Genomic DNA, 12112 nt, shown 5'->3' on the forward strand with positions numbered 1-12112 from the left:
TTAGTCGGTTCTCGGACTAACTTAGCATGTGTAAAAGTTTAGCTATACATGCCTCTGATCTGTGATAGTGTGATGTCTTCCGACGCATATGAGTTCCGTCTTATTTAGACAGAGTACTCTCCAACCGAGTTGTGCCGACCATGTTCAATGTTATGTGAAGGTATTTGAGTAAAATTATGATTATGATAAGTCTCAGTTCAGAAAAGTATGAATAAAGGTTTATGATACATATGTGATAAATATTCATATTTGCTTAATGCTCATATGATGTAGTGTATGTGGCTTACTTGATAAGATGAACGGAATAAATAGAAAGTAGTAGAGGTATGAATAAAGGTCATAATATTATGATACGAGTTAAAATATCCTTGTCTTGATTTGGACGTCGAATGTTGATAAAGGTTAATGATATATAATTTTTATGAGATAAAGGATTATAATGAAATGAACTTATCTATGTTAAATTGTTGGACTGAATTATATGATTGTAATGATATGTACATGATGATGCACGAAATGAAAGTTGTGATTGTGATGCAAAAATCTATGTTTGTTTGGCCTTATATAATGTCATGAGCATGAATTAATTTAATTAAATGAATGGATAAGTAAAGCTGTCTAGAAAACATAGAATGTATGCATAAGTATATTGTCTAAATGGGACAATAGGAAAATTGGTGTAAGCCAACATGAATGAATGACATGATTTTGATGATGTTACTATGATGATGGAAGTTGTGTCATATGTGTATGTATAAGAAAGTCGAGTCAGAGGTCCTACAACCCCTCCCCCTTACCGAAGTGGTACTTATAATGGAATTTCATGAGATTTGTATTGAATAAGTTTCCGGTTGAGAACCCAAAGAGTACAGTGATAGAATAATTATAAGTATGATTAGAGATTGAAAATGAGCTGATAAGTAAAGTCAGAGCCAGTAAAGTATCGGATTGACGTAAAGATTATTGGAGTTATGCACTGTCCCAGTTAGAAAAGGAATTCTCCTTGGTAAACCGAATTACTCAGGTGCAAGGTCGAGAAAAGTGTAAATCGAAATTTATTCAGAACTGGCCTTCTTTAGTGAATGGTTTAATATGAAATTTGTGACGGCAGAACTAGTTGGGGAAATGATAATTGAAATGTGAACTATCTGAGTGTGACAGTTATGACTGGACAGATTTAGCAGTCTCTTTTGAGATGTTTTATGTGTTTACCCGTTCTCAGAAATATTTCTTTGGCTATTGATCTTCTGAAGAAATTCTTGTTATATGGGAATGTCTTCTAATTCTGGTGTTGAATGAAAGCATTGGTAGTCTGACTGGTTTATAATTTATATTGCTCTATTTCATCGGGTATTCTATTTCATTTCGTCTGATAAGAATTGATGAGAGAATACGTAAGATATTATGATTCTGTTTCTTCTACTTGATGCTTCATCTGATATATATGTATGGGAAGATATATTGATCTTGTTATATTTGATTTCAGTGGGATTAAATGATGTTTTCTTCTGGACTTTCTTTCTTTGAAGAATTATCGGGGTATTCCGTATTTTCTCTATGAGTTTGGTTTTCGATTCTCCGGCATAGTATCGTATCTTGGGTTTCTTTATCTTGGATCTCTTTATTCTGGATTTATTTATTCTGGGTTTCTCTATCTTGGATTTCTTTATTCGCTTTTCTTGTTATCTTTGTTCCATAATTTGTCAATTACGACTCATGTTTGAAGTGGGTTCTTCAGCTCGTGATAATCATGTCAAATATGACTATACTTCTAATTTGATCTTGGTAATGTGGTGATTTTAGTATTGGGATTTTTTCTAATTTTCGTGTAAGGATTTGACATCAGTAAAGGCATAGGTGATAAAAGCGCGAGTTTCAGTTGGTATGGTAAATTATTTATTTGAAAGATTTCATGTGACAATTATGTCAGGATTATTTTTCCCAAGTCTGATAATAGAATTTCATTTTGTACGGATAAAAGAGTAAATAGTTTGAACGAGAAGTGTATATTTATTAGAAAGAGTTGGATATTAGTTTAAGTCACTACGAATGATAAGGTTTCCATCTTGTGAAAGCTGAAAAGTTTATTACATGTTGACAGAGTTCGGATAGATGAGAATATTGGTAACCGAAGCGTCTGAACTAGACTAGTCTACATTGAGCAAAGACTTCCTGACTTTCAGTAATGTATTGTTGTATGAATTGTGATGTGTTTCAAGACAGTGAGGTAATGTGATAGTTTAGAGCATTCGATGTTACATAAAATCGGAGTTGTTAAAGGGGTTAAAGCCGAGCATTGGGATCTATCAAAATTATCCTTGTCAGTGTTGATATTGGGATGGAAATGAGAAGGATTATTCTTGAGGCCATATCAGAATTATTTCCATGGCGGAAAGAGGAAAATGTGATGTATCTTATTGTTAAATGTTTGGCGAGATCTATAAATCATATCTATATTGAATGAATTCCTACTCATCAGATTCATGGAATTTCAGGTCTCTTTGATTGTTGGATTTCTTGGAATTCCGGTCTCCATTAAATCAAGTTGAGATCCGGGTTTTATGTCATGATATCATGGAAAACTGAGAAGGGTTGAAAATTTAAGAACAGTTGAGAGTTGAGACTGTAAGCTTTTAGATCATATGAGAAATTGAAGAGATGTATTGGAGGTACAGTCTAAGTGCAAGTTCTTCGGCACTGAATATGAGATTAAAAGTGAAGACCACTTTTCTGGTAAGATTTTCGGGGACGAAAATCCCTGAAGGGGGAGAGTTGTAATATCCTGATTTTGGGCCTAGTCGGAATAGTGGTTTCGTGACCACAAAATCCGAGATAGAAATAATTATTTTATGATTATTTTAAGGTCTATGATATGATTGCATGATTGTGTGAAAATTTCGTGAAGAAATTTTATGCATAAAGTGCTTAAATTGAAATTAGGGACTAAATCGAATAATTTGCAAAACTTGCATTCTAGAAGTTTCTAGTATGAAATTGTTTTGAAATATTAATGAGGAGGTCTTAAATAGAAATTTTACCAATTTCTAAGTCTATGGACCAAAATTGGACATGGATGGAATTTTTGGAAAGTTTAGTAGTAAGGGCATTTTGGTCATTTAGGGGTAAAATGAATTAAAATACAAAATTAAAAGCCAATTTTGCTCATCTTCAACCCCATGGCCGAATATAGCAAGGAGAAACCATGGCTAGGGTTTTTCAAGCTTCCAAGCTCGATTGTAAGTTCATTCTAGCCTCGTTTTTAATGATTTTTACGTTTTTGGAGTCCCGGTAGCTCGATTTAGCTTATGCTAGCAATAATTTAACCTAGGGTTTATATTTGGAAAAATACCCATAGGTGAAATTTGTGTATTTTGGTGTTTTATGATAGAATATCAGGTTTTAAATTATGTTAGACAACTTGTACTACTCGGTTTGAAGAGAAAACGAGCAAAGGGCTTAATCGGTAAAAATACCTAATAGTCATAAGTACATGTTAGAGTGAGAATTTGATGTTTCCATAGAAGGGAAAAATGATCAGCATGTTATAAAACATAATAAAATAGGCTGAAGTTTAATTTACGAGCTTTAGGGCAAAAGTGTAAATATGTGAAAGTTTAGGGGCAAAACTATAATTTTTCCAAAATATGAGTTTGGGTCAATTTGAATAATATGAGTCCTAATTAGACTATATTTTAAATGATAGAGCAAGGAAAACTAAAATTCGGGCTAAAATGGGGAAAATACCAACTTGTGGACGAAATGGTAAAAGTAGCCATTTTCGCATACGAGGTAAGTTCATGTGTAAATGTAGTAACATAATTGTCATTTTAAGCAATTTAATGTTGTTTATATGATATGATGCTGATTATTATCATGAAATATTATGCTTTGTGGTTATTTTCGAATAAAATGCAAATTATGTGTATTAATTGTTAAATATAAAGTACTACCGAGTATTGGTTTCGGTATTTTACGGAAGATGGCAAGGAGATGTGTTCGAGGAAAATCCCGTTTGAACCTTAGGAATAGATTAGGATACAAGTGACATGTCACTAGGATGGTTGAGCATCCGAACTCGTTGAGTTGAGTCCGAGTTCACTTATGGATGCGAATGTCCGAACTCGTTGAGTTGAGTCCGAGTTCGTGAAATGTAACTAGGCATCCGAACTCGTTGAGTTGAGTCCGAGTTCACCTATGGATGCGAACGCCCGAGCTCGTTGAGTTGAGTCTGAGTTCGCTTATGGGCGGGTTACATGGTAGCTTGGCTACATATGTGGCACTTATGTGCAAACTTTCCATGTATCCGAATTATATTCCGATGTGTTCAACGGGTAAAGTTCTACTGAAATGGAGGAATACTCAAAATGAAAGGGACGTATTGGAAAGTGTTGTGAAATGGGTACTTTGAACAGGTATGTACTTAACCCTCGGGTTGAAAAATCGATATAACAACAATATGGTAAGATGATAAATGAAAATGTGATATGAATGTCTTGGTGATGATTATGCAAATGATGTTTTATGTTTGCTTATATGGTTGTTACTTGCTATTTTCATGTGAACTTACTAAGCATTTATGCTTACTCCCTCCTTTTCATTCCTTGTAGTGTTGACAAGCCAGCTCGAAAATCGGAAACGGTTGGAGGCACGTTCACACTATCCGTATACCATCTTGGAATAATGGCTTGTATATTTTGAGTATGGCATGTATAGCATTATAATCATTTTGTATATATGGTCTTATGATATGGTTATTGAGTGGTATGGAAATGCTTGGAAATGATTAGCCATTGGAATGGCTAATCATGATCATATTTGGTGTTATGTAAGTCAAATTGCTAGCTAATCCATGGAAACCATGAAATAGGTAAAATTTACCATAAAATAGATTCAGACAATAGTAGTGACATGAATTTGAAAAATCACTAAAAATAGTATAAGTGGAATTAAATAACGAATAAGTTATGGAATCGAAGCTTGATGAGTCTATTTTCATATGGAAGAAGCGAAACAGGTATATGAGTTATATTTTATGAGATGTTTAAATTTTTGTGAAACAGGGCCAGAGCGATTTCTGGATCCCCTATTCTGACTTTGGAAATTCACCATAAATTTTAAAAAGATAATTAGAAGTCATGCTTTATATTTATAGATTCCTTATTGAGTCTAATTTTATTAGAGACAAACAGCATAGTCATTGAAGCTCTGTACAGGGAGATATCTGATTTGTAATACACAGAGGATAGAGTAGTCTAACTCTGAAACAGGGGAGTCTTTAACTAATAAACTGTACTAATTGGCCCTACCAAAAATTCTAGAAAAAAATTAGTAGATAGATATATGAGTCTAGTTTCAGGAAAAATTTACAGAATTGGATTTTGAGTTTCAGAACTCGAGATATGATTTTTAAAGCGACTGTGATGCAGTTAGCCAGCTTGTCTAGAAATTTTAAAATGAATTGTATGAGCTGTTTAAGTAATGAATTAAGTCCGTTAACACCTCGTGTTCGACTCCGGCAACGGTCTCAGGTACGGGGCGTTACACGTGGGTTTGGGCTGCGTGTTAATGCAGGAGGGTAAGGTGGTTGCATATGCATCACGACAGCTTAAACCTCACGAAGGGAACTATCCTACTCATGATTTGGAGTTGGTGGCAGTGATATTTGCAGTTAAGATTTGGAGACATTACTTGTACGGGGAGAGGTGTATTATATACACAGACCACAAGAGTCTTAAGTATTTGTTGACTCAGAAGGAGCTGAACCTTAGGCAAAGGAGATGGATTGAGTTGCTTAAAGATTATGATTGTTCGATCGAGTTTCACCCAGGCAAGGCTAATGTGGTAGCCGATGCTTTAAGTCGTAGAACCGTATCTGATCTGAGAGCAATGTTTGCTCGTTTGAGTCTGTATGATGATGGCAGTTTGTTGGCTGAATTGCAAGTAAGGCCAACCTGGGTGGACCAGATTAAGGAAAAGCAGTTGGAAGATGAGTCTTTGGTTGCTCGTTTTCAACAAGTTAAGGAAGGGGAAACTTATGAGTTTGGTTTAAATGGTGATGGAGTTTTGTGTTTCCGAGGGACTCTGATTTAAGGCAGACAATATTGAAGGAAGCTCATGGGGGACTATGTGCCATGCATCCTGGAGGGAATAAGTTGTATCACGACTTGCGAGAATTGTACTGGTGGCCTGGACTTAAGCGAGAAGTAACGGAGTTTGTAGGAAAATGTCTGACATGCCAACATGTGAAAGCTGAGCATCAATTACCTTCTGGACTGTTACAGTTGGAGAAGATACCACTTTGGAAGTGGGAAAGGGTAACCATAGACTTTGTGAGTGGGTTGCCTTTGACACCATCAAAGAAAGACTCGGTGTGGGTGATTGTGGATAGGTTGACCAAATCAGCTCATTTCATACCTGTACGTACTGACTTTTTCCTTCAAAAGTTAGCCAAGCTGTATGTGGCGGAGATTGTACGACTTCATGGAGTCCCAGTTTCGATTGTCTCTGACCGGGATCCCAGATTCACATCTCGATTTTGGCAAAAGTTGCATGAGGCGTTGGGGACGCGATTGAACTTTAGTACGGCTTTCCATCCCCAAACTGATGGTCAGTCAGAGAGGGTTAATCAGATTCTGGAGGACATGTTGAGGGGATGCGTGATTGACTTTCGAGGTAGTTGAGAGGATTACTTGCCGTTGGCAGAATTTGCGTACAATAACAGTTACCAGGCAAGTATTTGAATGGCACCGTATGAAGCACTGTATGGACGAAGGTGTCGTACACCTAGTTGTTGGACTGAACTAGGAGAGCGACAAATTCTTGGACCAGAGTTGGTAGCTGATACTGAGGATAAGGTCAGAATAATTAGGGACCGGTTAAAAGAAGCATCTGATAGCCAAAAGTCGTATGCAGATTTGAAGCGTAATGAGATTGAGTACTCAGTAGGTGATATGATCTTCTTAAAGGCTTCTCTTTGGAAGAAGATATTAAGGTTCGGTAAGAAGGGGAAGTTGAGTCCGCAGTTCATTGGGCCTTATCGGGTTTAGAAGCGAGTAGGCCAGTGGCTTATCAGTTGGAATTGCCTCCAAATTTAGACAGGATTCACGATGTTTTTCACGTCTCCATGTTAAGGCATTATCATTCTGACCCTGCTCATGTCCTGCCAGTTGCAGAAATTGAAGTTCAGACTGATTTGACCTTTGAGGAGGAGCCTGTGCAAATATTGGCTCGAGATGTTAAGGTTCTCAGAAGGAAATCTGTCCCGTTAGTGAAAGTGCTTTGGCGTAATCATGTAAGGGAAGAAGCTACTTGGGAATTAGAAGAGACTATGCGTCAACAATACCCTCAACTAGTTGGATCAGGTAAATTTCGAGGACGAAATTTCTTTAAGGAGGGTAGAGTTGTAACGCCCTAATTTTCGGGAATTCTGTGAATGTTGGCATAGGTTTAATTATGTTAGTGGGCCTCTAGAAGGCCCAAGCTTAAGATAGAACCCGGTAATTTTAGTTAATTTTTTTTGTTCCATAAGAAAAAGGGGGTGAAATTATGAAATAGGACCTATGTGAAAATGTTTGAAAATGCTATAGGCTAAATTGAAGTGGCCAAATAAATAGGAGTGCAAAATAGGAGGATTTGCATGACAAACCTCCCATTTTACATGAAGTGGCCAGCCATATGTTGTTGTAGACAAAATGTGCACTTGATATCCATAATTTATGGTGCAAATTGATACAAATTGATAATGGGTTAGGTAAATGTTCCATGATAATGGGTTAGGTAAATGTTCCATGATGGGAATTTCATGTCTTTTGTATTAAAGAATTAAATGGATGAAATATGAAATTTTATTAAAAAAAAAGGGGTGAAAAGAACAAGTTTTGTCCATCTTTATTCATCATAGCCTAAAGTTAGAGAAGAGAAAGGAGAGGAGAAAGCTCTTGAATGTTCGGTCACTTGGGGAAGAAAATTGAAGGTAAGTTCATGGTAGTTTGCTTTTATTTTGAGGTTCATGAGTTCTTCTTGATTCTACCTTAACTCTTGAAGCATATTTTGGTTTTTAGTTGTGTTGTGAGCATTTAGTCATGAATTAAAATGAAGGAAATGGTTGTTGTTTCATGTTCTTTTGATGAAAAATGGAAGATAGGTGAAGTTGAGCCAAACAAATGAGCATGCATGTGCCTTAGATGCTAAAGGGAAAAATCGGCTAACATGTTGTGCTTTAAAATGATGAAATGGAGATTATACTTAAGTAAAATCATAGATATGTGATGATTGATTGGTGATATAAATGTTTAAATAACATGCATGCAAGGTATTTGTGAAAGAGTGATTTGGTAATAAATCTGCTTGGGACAGCAGTAGTAACGTGAATTTGGAAAATCACCATAAATTGTGGGAGATGAATTAGAAGCTGAATAAATTATGTAATTAAATAATATTGAGTCTAGTTTCAAATAAAATAAACAAGAACATATTTTGAATTCTGTACAATGAGAAATTTGATTCGTAATGAAGAGTGGTCAGATTAGTCAAACAGTGAAACATGGGAAACTTTGAGAAAAATATGGTATTGATTGGCTAAACCAAAAATTCTGAAAATTTTATGGATAGAAGATATATGAGTCTATTTTCAGAGAAAATTAACGTCACTTGATTTGGAGTTTCGTAGCTCCAGTTATAAATTATTTAGTGACTGTTGCTCAGGAAGACAGCTTGCAGTGAAATTATGATTATGTGGTAAACACTGACAAAAATTTGTTAATGAGTTGCTTATTGATTTTTTATAAGCTTACTCTGATCTGTAGGTGTGGTTGGCCGAATATTGTAAGGGGTTAATATGTATTTCGTATTTGAATAGTTAGATTAACGTGTTAGTAATCCAATTGTAGGCGGTTCGTGTGTGGATCTCGTCAGTATATGGTCGCAAACAGGTGTGTAACTAACACCCTGTTACAGACTAGATCGGCAAAAACCGAAAAGCCGGTATTTTGAGAATAATAGTTTGATGTATATGGTAAATTAAAGTGATAAGACTGCAGAATGCGCGATTCCGTGCATTTCGATGTTTTTGGGCTTAATGGGCCAAAAACGGGGTAAGGGCCAACGGGCCCAAATCGATAAGAAAACGCGGTAAGTGTTTCTGATCGTACGTAAATGGCTATGTTATGCATGAAAACCTTAAGAATAGTGGAATTACTTGAACGCCGCTATGTATGGAAAATTACTGTTATACCCTTAAGTGCAAAATTACCGTTATACCTCTAGGGTTACTTTTGACTAAAAAGCATGATGATCTGATTCTGTATGATGTATGCCATGATTGTATATCTGTTGCATAGGGACATGGGTTATATTATGGAGGAAGCGTCCTGGTGGCTATGCCACAATTATCTGATCTGGTGGCTCTGCCACATATATCTGTTCTGGTGGCTATGCCACGATTATCTGATCTGGTGGCTCTGCCACATATATCTGTTCTGGTGGCTCTGCCACAATTATCTGTGTCTGGTGGCTCTGTCACATTCTGGCAGCCATGCTGTAAAATTTCTGTGGTGTGTAGCGGTTGGGTGGGTCGAGTAGTCTCCCCACATGGTGTAAGGCTGGTACGGGGGTGTTATGGATGGATCTGGGTTGGGTTTTTGCATAAACATGTAATATCTGTTCTGATCTGTTATGGCCTATGGGCTTTATTCTGAATTTCTGTTCTTGGCTAAGGCCAACTTATTTTGTTTCTGTGGTTTGAGCTGATATAGGCTATGGTTGGGTTAATTTACACACTAAGTTTCCCCAAACTCACCCCTTTTATTTTCATCCATGCAGGTAATCCCCAACCATAGTGGGTTTGGAGCTGTGAGGGAATTCAGAGTGGCCACCCATTCTGAAAGTTTGATTTTCTTCTGGTGAACTGGATATCCTTTTATTTACGTTTGAGGTTTTGGGTTTTTAAATGTAATAAGGCCGCTTAATTATTTTTGATGGTTTTAATATGTGTTACTAAGATAAGAATTACTTATTTTAACTGTTGAAATTGGAAAGCTTTAGGGCGCGTTTTCAAAAACAACAATTGATTTCAAAATACCACGACAACAAGCAAAGCTTCCGCAATGAAAGTATTTTCCAAAATTAATCACATTTCCTAAAAAGGACTTAATCAAATCGGTTTCCTAGAAATATACATGACGTTAAGTTGTGGCAATGGCGGCATGCATGTCTAGGATTGGATCTGAAGGGAGCTTGGTACTTAAGCAGTCCGATGGACTCACCTCCTCTTTTCCGGTTTCCTACCTGGTACACAGCTTCCATTCACTTTAACCTATAATGAAATTATCTTTTAAAACACTAAGTAAGTTTTTTTGGATCAACAATATAAAATGTTTTGAACGCTTCGATGTGGCATGTCGGATCCGGCCATAACGTTTGGGCCAGGTTTTGGGGTGCTACATGCTCCAGCAACTTGCATCTGTAAAAGGAAGGAAAAGATGGCAAATAAGAGAAAAAGACTTGTACAATGGCTATAAAAGCCGATTTAAAACCTTGTAAAAAAGGGGGCAATTCATGAATAAAAATCATAGTTTTAAACGCAAAAACAAGTGAATCCAAACCACCAAAGCAGAGAACAACACAAAAACAGAGGATAACCAAAAGCAAGAAAAATACAGAAACGACAGAAGGTGGTTTGCATCCTTTTCCTTTTTTTCTTTCTTTTGAATCTTTTTCTTTCTTTCTTTTTTGGTTTTTTTTCTCCTTTTATATACATATACATATGTATTATTAAAAAAATAAAAAAATTACCTTTTGAACTTCCGGCCACCGTGTGCAGTGGCCGCTGACGGTGGCCGGCGTGGTGGCTGTGACCGGAGCTCCCATCAGAGATTGATTGGAGAGGGAAGAGGGTGAGAGAGTTTGAGAGAGGGAGTTTAGTTTTTTTTTATGAAATAGGAAAATGAATTTTTTTTATAAAGATAGGCCTTTTATAGCCTCCCAAAACGACGTCGTTTGGGGGGCTACATTTTAAACCCAAAACGACGTCGTTTTACTAGACCCGGATTTGACCCGACCCAATATGCTGAGATCCGCATGTTTTTCATTGGAGGGGCTAATTGCACTTTTAGCCCCTCCGCTTTTTTATGGTGTTGAAATTAGATTTATTGTGTTTTTAATTTGGCCCCATGATTTTGTTTCATGTTCATTTTGGTCCTATCTTAAGTGCAATGTTTTGGAGGGAAGGGAAAATCTCCCTTTTAGTCCTCTATTTTATTCGCGCACTTCAAAGGGGTCCCTATTCTCATTTTTTATTTCAATTTCGCCCCAAGCCTTTTGTTTTTAATTCGATTTGATCCTTTTTAATTACTTTATTATTAAAATTAATTATTTTAGCATTATTATTATTAGTACTATTCATGTACATATATATTATCATTATTGTTACTATACTATTATTAATCTTCGTATTATTGTTATTTCTTTACTTTTATTTTATATTATTAGTTTTTACTATATTAGTATTAGTTTTAGCTTCAATTAATATTTTTAATATGCATATATATATACTTTTATGTAACATTATTAATAATTGTTTATTAAATATTGTTATTATTTTTAATACATGCATATATATTTTGTGTATATTCTTTTTAATAGATATTATGTGTATATTTTTGTATATTATTTTTAACTTTATATTATGTATATATTTTTAATATTATATTTTTATATATATTATGTACATATTTTGAATACTATATTATTTTTTTTTATATATATTATCTCATGTATATATATATTTTTTAATAACTATATTATATTTTTTTTAATACCGTATTATGTACGTATTATTATTATATCTATTTTTATCCCTATTATATTTATTGTTAATACTAGTACATACATTTTATTATATGAGTATATATATACTTTTATATATAGTATTATTTTCATACATCATTATATTTAGTATTATACCTATTATTTTCTCCATTATCACTTATTATTTTATTTTAATATCATTACGTATATATTTTTCATATATGTTATGTACATACATTTTTCAATATTTATTTTTTTATATATTATTATGTATATATTTTAACATTACTAGTTATATATTTTTACT

This window comes from Gossypium hirsutum, chromosome A11 (assembly GCF_007990345.1).
Source record: "Gossypium hirsutum isolate 1008001.06 chromosome A11, Gossypium_hirsutum_v2.1, whole genome shotgun sequence".
NCBI classification, from domain to species: domain Eukaryota; kingdom Viridiplantae; phylum Streptophyta; class Magnoliopsida; order Malvales; family Malvaceae; genus Gossypium; species Gossypium hirsutum.